Source organism: Vigna unguiculata, chromosome 3 (genome assembly GCF_037176805.1).
Source record: "Vigna unguiculata cultivar grain cowpea cultivar isolate G323 ecotype 2 chromosome 3, ASM3717680v1, whole genome shotgun sequence".
NCBI lineage: Eukaryota > Viridiplantae > Streptophyta > Magnoliopsida > Fabales > Fabaceae > Vigna > Vigna unguiculata.
Window position 1 is genome coordinate 16,761,080 of NC_140794.1, and position 15,064 is coordinate 16,776,143.

Sequence of the window (15,064 nt, forward strand, 5' to 3'; positions counted from 1 at the left end):
GCATCGCATCCACCATGCGATGAATAGCCTGAGCGATATCATCAACTCCAGCAGTATTATTCCTCCTTTGTCTGTTAGCCATAGCCTGTGCACGCCACATTTTCAGCTGTTCACACCAAACAGCTCCAGTTGAGACTTAACAACACAAAAGTAACATTCAAGAGTCAAATTTGTCTCGCTCGCAAGCGAGACACGGTAAGCTCACTCCCCAAAGACCCCAAAAATCATTTTGAAAACAAAGCTTTGATACCAAATGTAACATCTCAACCGGATATTACGGATTTAAATAATAAAATAAAGAAATAAATAGTAAAACTTCATTTATTATAACTTATGTTCCCAAAACGCGGGAAAATTAAAACCGTATATTAGTAATAAATAATCTCAAAACCTCTACTATAACTGAAACATAAAATCCATAATAAAAACCAAGTTTAATAATATAAAATATTACAATTGTTCCAAAACATAATAAAAACTGATAAAAACTTCTCCCAATACTAGCCCCGCTTCGTCTCTAGGCCTCACCAGATCCACCTACAATATCATATGCTCCCGTGTACCGAGTACATGATCATCGCCAAACACAAGCAGATAGGGTGAGCTAACAAATTCCACATATATATAAATATTGCACAATTATATATATCACACAAACACACCAAAGGAATTTATTCCTTTGATCCCATACCACATGGCCACTACCATAATAATCGTGTTCTACATCTTCTAGTGAATACTTCAAGATGACTTGCTGCCATACCTATCGGCCACAACCGATAGAGCACGTGCGGGAACCATTGTTACGGATCATACACTGTAACGCCAGGTGGAGTTCCCAAATGCGAACATAGTTCGCAACATCCCAAGACTACCAAACTCGTCAGCCAACTACTGAGGAGGGCAATCTATCTAGACCCATTCGTATTGGCCACAACCAGCACATTCACACTGACAACACTTATAACATCCCGATCGGATATTACGGGTTTAAAAATATAATATAAAATAAGAAAATAAAATCACATTTATTATAAATCCATTTCCCAAAAACGCGGGAATTTCAAAGAATTTATTTCATAATAAAGATAACACTAAGTTCAAATCTTCTCAAAATTCAATAAAATACTAACACAGTCTCATAATAGATTTCATCTTTATTCCAAAACCATAAATGATAAAACTCTATAAAACTGTTCCCATGAGTTTTCCCCGCTCCGCTGCTAAGCCTCACCAGATCCACCTGCAACATCATCTGCTCCCGTGTACCGCGTACACGATCATCGCCAAACACAAGCAGATAGGGTGAGCTAAGAAAATAAACATATATATATGGCACACATATACCAATCACACCAAAGGAATTCCATCCTTTGATATCACATCACATGGCCACCACCATGTTATTCGTGTTCTACATCTTCTAGTGATTACTTCGAGGTGACTTGCTGCCATACCTATCAGCCACAACCGATAGAGCACGTGCGGGAAATCATTGCTACGGATCACACACCGTAGCGCCAGGTGGAGTTCCCAAATGCGAACATAGTTTGCAACGTCCTAAGACTACAAAACTCCTCAGCCAGCTACTGAGGAGGGCAATCTATCTGGACCCATCCGTACTGGCCACAACGAGCACACTCACACCGACAACACTCGCCAACCCGAGCCAAAACTCAAGGGTTCCTCGTGTTCATCCGCCATCCCGAGCCACATCTCAAGAGATGTTATTCCGAGCCACAACTCAAGAAATACCACGTGCTTAACCCCTATCCCGAGCCACAACTCAAGGGATACGTTCTGAGCCACAACTCAAGGAACACCAGCAAGCCGACCTTTAAGATATCCTAGAAGCCTTGTAGATCACGCACATCATAGCAAGCATAACACCAATCTGCTACAGAAAAATCGCCTGGCGGGGGATACGTACCGCTAGGCGCTGCCGTTTCCAGATTGCTTGGCGGGGAACACGTAGCGCCAGTCGCTACACCAGTACTTGCACATTACTGGTTTTAGTTCAGGTTCAAGCACACTTCACACAGGTTGCTCTCATTTGCTCTCATTCTAGAGTATCCCTAATGAAAAGTATTGCCATCTATAATGTTCTAGGCCTTATAGCATCTCACATGTGCATTCATCCCCCAGTTGTATAGACCATCCCAAGCATGCTCAAACAGAATATAAGCAGCGACACTCTAACAATTTTAAGCACATGATCTTATGTACCGATGCAATTTAATATTGACACCCATGCCTTCACCAAACCAATTCTCCACATGTGACTAACCCAAAGGAACATTCAAATTGATAAATACTTACCACATAACCCAATTATGCTTCATTAGAAGTTACTTGAACTAATCAAGGGCTTATTCATGTATTTTACAAACTCCAAAATCAGCAATATTAAGCAATGTATATCTCTAGCTACTGACCTCCAAATCCAATCTCCACCGTTGAAAGTGAAGAACCACATGTTATGGACCACCTGTCAAAATTTCACCTAAATCGTACGGTTAACAAATCGATAAATGTAGTTTTACGAAAACTGCACGAACTAGAAAAATTGGTGGTGCCTAGCGCCCAGAATCGGACGACTGGCACCCGGCGGGACTAAACTACCGCCCAACGGTTACTGTTGCGTGAAATGTACGAAAAACAGCGTTTTTTGGGAATCAACACACCACGCACCTCTGGTTTGGCACCTGGCGGCCAATTCGCTGCCGCCAGGCGGTTCCTACAGTTCCAGGAACCCAGCAACCCTTCCCTTGCGCCTACGAACCTCAAACAGTCAACCATCCAGATTTCCTTCAGTTTCGACCCAATACTCACCACTCAAAGGTTTAGGATCACAATTCATCCAATAAGTTTGTAGTTTATTACGCAATTTGTTATACAATTTCCGAAAACCCCAATTCTTCCACCCTAACATTCATTCATAGCCAATCTCATTTGATTCCTTCGCACTACCATGACTTTTCACAATTAATCCCTTTCTTTTGGTCCAAATGTTGTCAAAATTCCTTTTCCAGCGAACCAAAGCAACCCAGAACATGCAAATCCCAAAAATTGAATCAAAACGAAAAGCATCGCCTGGCGGGTGTTCTTCACCGCCAGGCAGTTCATGATCAACCCAGAAAATTGGGTGGCGGGGCTTGCGTCGCCTAGCGGCACTAAGCTCATCGCCAGGCGGTTCCTATTAGGAACCCAGAAAAATAGGCAAAATGCATGTGTCGCCTGGTGGCAGTTCATCACCCGCCAGGCGGTTTCTGGAAAAATTCCCAGAAACGCAAAATTCAACAAAAATAGACATTGATCATGCAATAACATACGATACAACATACATTTAATTATTAACCAATTAAAACAACGTTAATCAGCTCCCCTAATTTGGTTCCCTTGGCTTAAATTTTGGAATTGTTGTGAATTCTCTCTTGATCCTCAATGATCTCCCTTTGACTTTCTCTCCTAATTCAGCTTCAAAGCTTCACTCCAACCTTACTACTCTCAAAATTCGTGTTCTGTTTTCTGAGTACACTCACAGCTTGCCAAAACCCTTCTTCTTACCTCACATTGGCCTTTTAAAGGTGCCTTAAAGCTAGATAATTACCAAAAACGAATTTAAGGTTTAATGACAATGTTTATTATCATTCATTGATTCTTTATGGTCCGTTTTTCAGCCTCCCTTGGCTGCCCATGCATCTAGGTTTCCCTTAACCCTTCAAATTCAAGCCAAAACCCAAAATAGCAAAAATAAAGTTTAATTTGGGTTCTCCAAGGCTTGAACCCATAACCATACAAATGCCAAATCAATGTTCAACCATTTAACCAATTCATGTTTCATGATGACTAATATAATTAAATGATTATATCATTTCATAATCATGCTCAACATATATTTAAAAATAAAAACAAATAAATAACACACATTTGGCATACATAGGACTCGAACCAAAATCCTCTCACATAATAAAGTACTCTCATACTACCTGCATTTATTAAATAATTATTTAATTAATTATTCAAATTTCTCGGGTCTTACATTCCCCCCACCTTAAAGGATTTTCGTCCTCAAAAATTGGACTGATTAGGGAACAAGTGCGGATAGGATTGCCTCGTGAGGACTTCCATCACTCAAGTCCTTTCTTGGGTTGCCTCGTCCCAAAGGACTTTCACAGTCCAGATCTCCTTTCCTCTGAGTGGCTTGACTTGAGAATCCAAGATTCTCATTGATCCAACTCCCACTATTAGATCCTCACGTACTTAAACGTTGTCCTCCTCTTACACAAGTGTAAAACTTGCAATGTACTTCCTTAACTATAAATCCTATATACAAGTTTGCCAAGTGTAGTGGTAAAGTGATCTCATAGGCTGGTAGACCTATCTTTCGTGTTATCTACTAAGGTCCAAAAGAATTTTTTTTTTTTTTGAGTCTGATCGTTCTTTCGTTGCCAGTAATTAGAGTAATCTTGAGAATCACATTATCTCCATCCTAAAACTTCCACGACCTTCTCCCCATATTTGCATACAGCTTTTGTCTGCTCTGTGACGCGTTCATCTAGTCTTGGATTAAACAGGATTTCTCCATGGTCTGCTACAGCAACTCAGCCTAATAATTGCCAACTCCCAATCCTAGTATTCACACATCTAAATTTTGCCTCTTTTACCACTCATCGCCTCATATAGTCTGATTCTGATCTTGATTAATACTTCACTTAAGTGGTTTAACTCATTGGTTTCTTCTTAGCGATCTACTAAAACTTGCAATCATTATAGTGTTTACACTAAGTCCTCGTCATCAAGTTTTTAGTATCTATTCCTCTGCTTCTCTTTCTTCGCATTCCCTGCGACACCATCCGATTAGAAACTATTGACATCAGCTCTTACTCAGGTACTAATGCGATAAAGAACTTCACCACTCCAAAGTGAAATTCTAGCATCTACTTGAAAATGAGTCTATGACTCTTCCACCATCTAATGCTCTACATTTATTCCTCTCTAGTCTTTGCTAAGTAACTCTAATTCACACAACATTCTGGCCTCACCTTTCTGATCTATTTACAATTGATACACCGTCGTTGATTTATATCTTTGGATCATCGAACGCCACCTTGTTGAGTACCACACCGTTCCAGAATGAGATTGGAAAATAACCTATCCACTCTTGTGTTGATGTCCTAGTTCCACAAAAGAGTCAATTCCAATTAACCTTGAGTATGAATTCTTCGATCATCTCGAGACACCACCAAACCCAAGTATTCCGCATTTAGCCGCAACTGTAGAGTAAACCAACATCTCACTACCAACTCTCTTTTGCAGACAACCAGAACCCAATTCTCTTAATGGCAATACCAAGGAGTATATGATCTCGATTAAAACCAAAACGTATACCCTAAACACCACTTTTCTATCTTGTATCCTTTTAATTATTTACTTTAACTGATCCAACACCAATTAGTAGAGACACTACTTCAGCTACATAAGACTTTTCTCTTTTCCTTTCATCCTCCCTTGTGCCATGATGTTACCAACTGCCTCATTCCCTCATTCCCACAAGAACAACTTAACGAAGTACTTCTTCTTTCAATAATTGAAACCGTTCATCTCATGTCCCAAGTTAAACCTTTCTCTCTTGTGAGCCCCTTACTTAGAACATCCATTCTACTCCCGATTTAAATTGTGGTTATGGCCGAGAAGATTTAACTGCCTTTCATGGAGGTTGACCGGCATAAAACCTTGAACATACGGTACTCTTACCACATGATTGGTTTTCCCCCTTTCTTAGAACATTGCTTGGTCGACCTATTCTTTCGAGTTCTGCCTCAACTTTACCTTCCGCTTGAGATTCTCACTTTTTTGTCTCTAACCCCTTAGTTTAGCCTTAGCCTCATAAGTTTCACTATTTTCCACTCCGACCTCAGACCCATGTTAGGGTGTAGTACCCATTTGACTTCTCAACTTTGTTGTACAAGCATGCACTGAACACCTCTCCTTATTCTAACCTTTGAATTTGATTCCTCTCACAAAAACTTGTGGTATTCATTCCAAGAACCTATTCTTGCCCTCAATTTAACTTGATGTTTCTAAACTCCTCTAGTGCTTTTCGCCTACAATCCACAACTTAACTTCACTTGTACACTGATACACAACCTTCTGCATATTTGTATCTTCGATCAAGAGACAACCTCAAAGGCCTATTCTAATCCCTGCAAGGCAAACAGATCAAGTGTGACCTTGAATCTGCATTCCTTTACCACCATAAATAATAAACATATACCACAGAAGTGCAAACATAACAAGAAAAGGTATAGAAAAGAAACTCAACCTATAACTTCTCTCTCTTTTACCAAAACCTTTAGAATTAAGAAAGGAAATTATCTCAGATATAGTCATGAGTGTGCACCCTCATCACTCTACCGAGACACTTTTTGTTTTTAATACTTCCAGTTCACAAGTTCCTTTCCTGCGCACCAACGCTTCTTGGAAAGAACCTCTCCCCTTGCGCACCAACGCATCGGAAAAGACAAGTAATACCCCTTACCTGCTCACCAAAACCCGGTAAGAGCATTACTTTCCTTAGGTCTTATAAGCAACTACCCTTGCCTGCTCATCAAAACCCAACAAGAGTACCACTCTTACCTGCTCACCAAAACCCAATAAGAGTGTTGCTTCTACTAAGACCCGTAAGCAAAAACTCTTGCCTGCTCATCAAAACCCAGCAAGAGTATCACCCTTACCTGCTCACCAAAACCCGGTAAGAGCGTTGCCTACCCTAAGACTCACAAACAACAACCCTTGCCTGCTCACCAAAACCCGACAAGAGTCCACCCCTTACCTGCTCACCAAAACCCGGTAAGAGTGTTGTTTTCCCTGAGCCTCACAAACACAAATCTTGTCTGTTCAACAAAACCCGACAAGAGCCCCACCCTTACCTGTTCACCAAAACCCGGTAAGAGTGTCACTTTTCCTAAGCCTCACAAGCAACATTCCCTGCCCGCTCAACAAAACCCGGCAAGGACATTGTTACTAAGCTTAGACATATAGAGTTAAGTAGTATAACTTAACCACAACATACAAGTTACAACCGAAATGTGTCAAGCTCCCTCCCCAAGGCCCAAAAATCTTTTGAAAACCATTGCTCTGATACCAAATGTAACATCCCGACCGGATATTACAGGTTTAAAAATATTATATAAAATAAGATAATAAAATCACATTTATTATAAATCCATTTTCCAAAAACGCGGGAATTTCAAAGAATTTATTTCATAATAAAGATAACACTAAGTTCAAATCTTCTCAAAATTCAATAAAATACCAAAACAGTCTCACAATAGATTACATCTTTATTCAAAAACCATAAATGATAAAACTCTATAAAATTGTTCCCATGAGTTTTCCCCGCTTCGCTGCTAAGCCTCACCAGATCCACCTGCAACATTATCTGCTCCCGTGTACCGCGTACACGATCATCGCCAAACACAAGCAGATAGGGTGAGCTAAGAAAATAAACATATATATATGGCACACATATACCAATCACACAATCACACCAACGGAATTCCATCCTTTGATATCACATCACATGGCCACCACCATGTTATTTGTGTTCTACATCTTCTAGTGATTACTTCGAGGTGACTTGCTGCCATACCTATCGGCCACAACCGGTAGAGTACGTGCTGGAAATCATTGCTACGGATCATACACCGTAGCGCCAGGTGGAGTTCCCAAATGCGAACATAGTTCGCAACGTCCCAGGACTACCAAACTCGTCAACTAACTATTGAGGAGGGCAATCTATCTGGACCCATCCGTACTGGCCACAACGAGCACACTCACACCGACAACACTCGCCAACCCGAGCCAAAACTCAAGGGTTCCTCGTGTTCATCCGCCATCCTGAGCCACATCTCAAGAGATGCTATTCCGAGCCACAACTCAAGAAATACCACATGCTTAACCCCTATCTCGAGCCACAACTCAAGGGATACGTTCTGAGCCTCAACTCAAGGAACACCAGCAAGCCGACCTTTAAGATATCCTAGAAGCCTTGTAGATCACGCACATCATAGCAAGCATAACACCAATCTGCTACAGCAAAATCGCCTGGCGGGGGATACGTACTGCTAGGCGCTGCGGCTTTCAGATTGCCTGGCAGGGAACACGTAGCGCCAGTCGCTACACCAGTACTTGCACATTACTGGTTTTAGTTCAGGTTTAAGCACACTTCACACAGGTTGCTCTCATTTGCTCTCATTCTAGAGTACCCCTAATGAAAAGCATTGCCATCTATAATGTTCTAGGCCTTATAGCATCTCACATGTGCATTCATCCCCCAGTTGTATAGACCATCCCAAGCATGCTCAAACAAAATATAAGCAGCGACACTCTAACAATTTTAAGCACATGATCTTATGCACCGATGCAATTTAATATTGACACCCATGCCTTCACTAAACCAATTCTCCACATGTGACTAACCCAAAGGAACATTCAAATTGATAAATACTTACCACATAACCCAATTATGCTTCATTAGAAGTTACTTGAACTAATCAAGGGCTTATTCATGTATTTTACAAACTCCAAAATCAGCAATATTAAGCAATGTATATCTCTAGCTACTGACCTCCAAATCCAATCTCCACCGTTCAAAGTGAAGAACCACATGTTATGGAACACCTGTCAAAATTCCACCTAAATAGTACGGTTAACAAACCAATAAATGCAGTTTTATGAAAACTGCGTGAACTAGAAAAATTGGTGGCGCCTGGAGCCCAGAATCGGACGACTGGCACCCGGCGGGACTAAACTACCGCCCAGCGGTTACTGTTGCGCAAAAAGTACGAAAAACAGCATTTTTTGGGAATCAACACACCCCGCACCTCTGGTTTGGCGCCTAGCGGCCAATTCGCTGCCGCCAGGCGGTTCCTACAGTTCCAGCAACCCTTCCCTTGCGCCTACGAACCTCAACCAGCCCACCCATCCCGATTTCCTTCAGTTTCGATGCAATACTTACCACTCAAAGGTTTAGGATCACAATTCATCCAATAAGTTTGTAGTTTATTACGCAATTTGTTATACAATTTCCGAAAACCCCAATTCTTCCACCCTAACATTCATTCATAGCCAATCTCATTTGATTCCTTCGCACTACCATGACTTTTCACAATTAATCCCTTTCTTTTGGTCCAAATGTTGTCAAAATTCCTTTTCCATTGAACCAAAGCAACCCAGAACATGCAAATCCCGAAAATTGAATCAAAACGAAAAGCATCGCCTGGCGGGTGTTCTTCACCGCCAGGCAGTTCATGATCAACCCAGAAAATTGGGTGGCGGGGCTTGCGTCGCCTAGCGGCACTAAGCTCATCGCCAGGCGGTTCCTATTAGGAACCCAGAAAAATAGGCAAAATGCATGTGTCGCCTAGCGGCAGTTCATCACCTGCCAGGCGATTTCTGGAAAAATTCCCAAAAACGCGAAATTCAACAAAAATAGACATTGATCTTGCAATAAAATACGATACACCATACATTTAATTATTAACCAATTAAAATAACGTTAATCAGCTGCCCTAACCTGGTTCCTTTGGCTTAAATTTTGGAATTGTTGTGAATTCTCTCTTGATCCTCAATGATCTCCCTTTGACTTTCTCTCCCAATTCAGCTTCAAAGCTTACTCCAACCTTACTACTCTCAAATTTCGTGTTTTGTTTTCTGAGTACACTCACAGCTTGCCAAAACCCTTCTTCTTACCTCACATTGGCCTTTTAAAGGTGCCTTAAAGCTAGATAATTACCAAAAACGAATTTAAGGTTTAATGGCAATGTTTATTATCATTCATTGATTTTTTATGGTCCGTTTTTCAGCCTCCCTTGGCTACCCATTTATTTTAATTTTTTTATCCAAACAAGTTATTTAAAAAATGAAGGAAATTTAATTGCAAGCAATTCAAATACAATGCATTTCAATTTCTCAGCATTGTTGAAATGCTTCATCCAAACACAAGGTTATAGTGTGTTTGGATGAAGCAATTCAAGACGGTAATTCATTTATTTGGAGAATTTGAAATTCTTTGTAATGAAATGCTTTGTTTGGATAGAGAAACTAAAAAACATTTAAAATGAAAAAGGTGGAATTTGAAAATTTTCTCACTCATAACCTCACATTCTGGACTCTCTGGACCTTTAAGAGTATAAATTATTTAAATATTTTAAGTTCGCTAATATTTTTAAAATTTAATTTAAAAATTTTATACATTAAAAAATTGCTTAATTATGTTTTAAGTCCTTTATAAATTTGAAAACTTTCAATTGAGTCCTTAATAAATTTTTGTGGTCTCTCTTTAAACTTTTAAAATGTTTCAATTGAGTCTTTACACTTAAGTGTGACTCATAACTATATAATGTATTAGTTATCTTGCATTGTCACCTTCCATAAATAGTGCCACATAATATTTGTCACAAAAGACGGTGATAACGAGATCTTTCCCAAATATTTATTGTATTTAACAAAAATAGTTTTTAAATTTAACTAAAATTATAAAATTAAAAACAAATAAATATATAAATAATTACAAAAGTATGAAATATGTAACTGAAAAAATATAAAATTAGAAAAATCAACAAGTTACAAAATTATAAAAATATATAATTTCATAATTACCAAATTATAAAATAACCAAGTATAATTTTTATTTCATAATTTTATAGTTTTAGAATTTTAGAATTTTATAGTTTTATAATTTATAATCATAATGTAACATCCCATTTAATTATTAAAGGAAATTAAAGGAAATGTCACGCGATAAAGGTACATCAGCGTAGTCTTAAGGTCCCTAACACAACCCCTACCAAAACTAGGCACACCACGATGTCAACAAAAGCAGGATAACCGTTTACTTAAGAGTTTACAGATCCAGTAACAACGAAATACAGGGGCCATAGTCTTGAAGAAAACACAAAGGAAACTATAGTCCTATCCACACGGACTAGGCAGCGAAATCTCCATCTCTATGCTGACCTCTGGAACCTCGCCCATCTGCTCCCATCAACCAAGTTGATGATCATCGCAAGGAAGAACAGTCACATACAACACAAACATGCAACGAAACGGGTAAGCTAGAGCCAATCAACATATTCAACATGCAATCAAATATATTTTCATCATCTCATCCACATAGCAACCAAACATGTTATGACTCTTCATTCAATACACTACGACTCGACTCGACTCATCCGGATACGTATAACTCGGTCGGATTCAGCGGATGCTTGCACTTGTGTGGATACCTCTGCTCGAACCTGAGCTGCTCGATCCTGAGCTATGTGTTACCAGTGTTACGATGAATCAAAATCTCTCCCACCACAAGGTTAGCCCTTAATGAGTTTCAGGCCTCCTGCTACTCCCACCACAAGAGTCAGTCCGCTCTAAGTGAGACTAACTGACTCCTCGGAGCGTCAGGATGCAACCTTACCTTGAATCCTTACCTAGTTATACAGATGGGGCACCACCATGAACACCCACTAACAGGGGCCATGGAATTACGTCCCGACCACTGAAGCGCGACCCCGGAGGTCTCACCTAGAGACCCCAAGGAAATTACACACTGACACGGACCAACATTCATAAACCGACAATAAGAGAATATTAAATTAAGTTTTTCAATTCCATATCAACCCTTGAAGTTTAATCCTCATATCAATCACATCCCAAATCCATACCTCTGATCATCACCACCCCAATGAGTCTGGGGCCTAGTCTCATATTTATACCATGATCCTTTAGTTTCAAACCGCATACTCATTTCACATACTAAGTCCCCCACCACACTCATCATTCATCATTCATGAATCATGTCACGCACATATAGCAACCCATTAGGCATATATTCATACATCAGTACAGGCAACTTATCATGGCAGTCATACCCAAACAAATCCAAGCACAAGAGAACAAATATGCAACCCAAAACCACGTTGTCTCGCCCAAACCCCTCGCTCAGGCTGAAGGGTCTCGCTCAGGCGAGATAGGCTCGCTCAGGCGAGCCCCCCTTCGCCTAGGCGAGGGCTCAAAGAAGACAAGGGCCTGGGCAACGCGGGATCTCGCTTAAGCGAGATCCCTCTCACTTGGGCGAGTTGCCTGCTCGCTCAAAAATTGAGCGAGCCGCCCGGGCGACTTTTCGCGCAAAAGACTTAGGCGAGCTCCCTGTTTCATCTCGCCTAGGCGAGATGGACTCGCTTGGGCGAGATTAACAGGTCTCGCCACTGTTCTTCGCTGTACCGCCATGTTTTCCGATCGAATAACACATGCAAAGCTATTCTCACGCATCAAAACGAAGGATTAACTCATACAAACAGCAACCAACGCAAACACAGACCGAAACGACTGGAAACCAAGAACTCTAACTTCCCGTACCTGGAAAACCTAGCGGAGACCTCTACTACGTGACCACGAGCACGGCAGCTCCGAGGATGCGCTATAGGACTGCGATGAGAGTAGGACAGGGCCAGACAGGTGGGTTAGCCAGGGCTCTTACAACAGATCACGAAAAAGTTACAAAAAGGGAACTAGCACGAACTCGAGAGTCACTTACATGGAGTAACGGAACTTCCCGGCAATGGAACCCTAGCAGAAGATGGGTGGCGGCTGCAGCTCAAGGCAAGGGCAACTTTTCTGAAAGTGTAGGGTACCCTAGGTTTAGGGCAGACCTAAGGCTTATATACTATGGGCCGGCCTTTAGGCCCAAAACTGTAGGGCAGCCCACTAACTTTTGGGGCAGGAAAAATGGGGCCTTACATTCTCCCCAACAAGAAAATTTTCGTCCTCGAAAATTCATCGATGAGATAGGAAAGGAGCTATGTTCTCCTTATCTCCTCTGGGAACCACTACTCAAACACGACATATACAACGACTCTCACACCTATAGTCATTGGAAACTTTGCCTCTGTGCTAAGCGATATGTGTCCAACTATGTAGATTAAATTAGTCACTACTCTCGAAGCACTCCAAATCCTCCAACCTTAAAATCCGAATGCTCCTCCATGCATGCCCCACTAACTTGTATCTAACATACTGACTCACTTTCTATGTGTTCTCCGCTACCTCTTGTAGGTTTTTATCAACTTCTCAGATGACCTTAAGTCTCCAACCAAGGCACGCTCGTCATCGCTTCACATCACCTTGTTCACTCCTTTATGCGTCACTCCGCTGACTTGATCACTCTTGAGTGTTGGCCTACTGTCACACCATCAACACTTTTGACCACTTTTATGTATATCGAAACTCCTACATTTTCTTCTCATTTAAACCTTCAACTGCTTTCTTCACCATATCGCATCGGCATCCTATCTTCATCTTTAATCCCCCCCTAACTTATAGGCAACATTCCACAAAACCTCAGAACCATAACTTCCATTGACTTCAAATTTCTAGTCTGGTTCGTACCACGCAACTCCACGATACACCTCAAACTAAGATATTCCGATTTGTTTTTTTTTTTTCTCAACCTTGTTGAGAGGTTCACTAGTGCTAATAAGATGACGAGACTAATGAAATCCCCTCACACATTCTCCTCCCAACCCAAACACTTATGGTTCTCAACCAACTCTCCCTCTTACTTCATCAAATCAAGGATCTTCAATTCCCTTCTCTGGCTAAACATCTACTCTCACGTCCTCACTTCCAAGTTGGCACCCTAACTTGAAATCATAACTCAAACCATCCCCTACTTCTCTTGCACAACTTTCTTTGAGCAACTTCATAATTCCAACTTTAACTGGTAACTGAACATCCTTAACTGATACTCATACGAACGACACATTTGTTGTTCATAAGTAAGATAGTTCTTTCCACACACCTTTTACCCCTCATAAGTATCACTTGCCATCATCTCGCTGCGCTACTCTGATCACCACAAAAGGTCACTCATTTGTTTACTCTAAATGATGTCCCTTTCATGTCTGTCATTAGTAGTGTAATCAATCATCACCGAGAAACCTTCTTTCAAAACTTCTATGCAACTTGTAAAATCCTTTGGACTCACCTCTTTATGGTCTTAGCGTCTCATTTTCGCAACATTGCATCCACCCTTCCTAACTATGCGTCCTGTTAGGCACTTCATCCTTTGTCAATACTCCTTTCTTGCACATTTTAAAGACTCTGTTCGCACTTGGATACTCGCCGTTAAACCTTGACGACACAGCTAACATGTTTGAGATTGCCTTACTTCCATCATGTTTTCCACTCTATACAACCATAGGTCCGAAAAGTCAATCCTTCCTTATCTAACGTCTTCCCTTGAACAATCTATTCCACCACTACCTTTCCTCTGATGTTCACCAAATCTGCTGTCATCCTTGTGGTCGTACTCAGTATAAGCCACTACTTCTCCGACATCTCCTCCACCTCTGTATTTATTTCAGACTCGCTGTAGAAACCATTCCATTTTGGACTATTGTCTCAAATTTCCTCTTCAGGCACCAATGCAAAGGGGAATTTTATCACACCAAGGTCAAAACTCTGGTACTTGTCCCACAGTACGTCTATAACTCCTTTTCCATTGAGATCCTCTTCGTCTATCATCCACTTTCCTTCGTCAGATGTCTTTGATTCACGTGAAGCTTTGTCCCCACTATATAGCTTGGTCCATACCTCAATCGCCACCATTGAATCATCTCTTTTTAATCCAAGAACACCACCTCGTGGGTTGTCTAGCTCATCAGGATGAGATTGAGAAAACAACTGATTCACCCTTGAGACTACGTCCCAACATTGCATAATTCAGATCGGATTTAAATTCAAATACTTTGATCACCCCGAAGGCACCATACCCTCGAGCGGGTCTTCACTTGGTCACAATTTTGGCAAAACCATCGTCTCGACTTCAGTCCTTTCTTAAAGACAGCCATCACTCCTTTACCATACCGACGACATCAAGGAGTACACGATCCCAAGAAAAATCGGCCCTTAGTCCAAGCATCTCTTCGTAAGGCGCATCTCTGTATGAGATTTATTCGTGCTAACCACTTTAGCATCACCCATCGTAGACACCATGCCAACCACT